Raw genomic sequence first — 387 nt, forward strand, 5'->3', positions numbered from 1 at the left:
CACGTGTGTGTGTTCGCGCGTGCGGTAAAATAGTTAGGTCCCCTGTGTTATTTATATTTGTAAAACTTGTGGTAACGTCTGGGACACTCTCAAGAAGTAAAAATTGCCCCCTTGGTGGCGCTTTTCATGTTTAAAGAGCTTTTTGAATAATTCATAAACAGTGCGCTGATAAAGTCGCCCCAAAACATCCATGTACTGTCTGCAGCAAGGGGGTTCGCTTCAACAGCAAAGCTATCGACTGTGATGAGTGTAACAAATGGACCCACATTAAATGTGCCGGAATATCCGTTCCAGAATATTGCAACCTGGCCACATACGGCGATTCTTTTTCATTCATGTGCCCATCATGCTTGTTTTCCATTTTGCCACAACTTCACGATGTTTCCA

The sequence above is a fragment of the Asterias rubens genome, chromosome 21, assembly GCF_902459465.1.
Source record: "Asterias rubens chromosome 21, eAstRub1.3, whole genome shotgun sequence".
In the NCBI taxonomy this organism is placed as follows: domain Eukaryota; kingdom Metazoa; phylum Echinodermata; class Asteroidea; order Forcipulatida; family Asteriidae; genus Asterias; species Asterias rubens.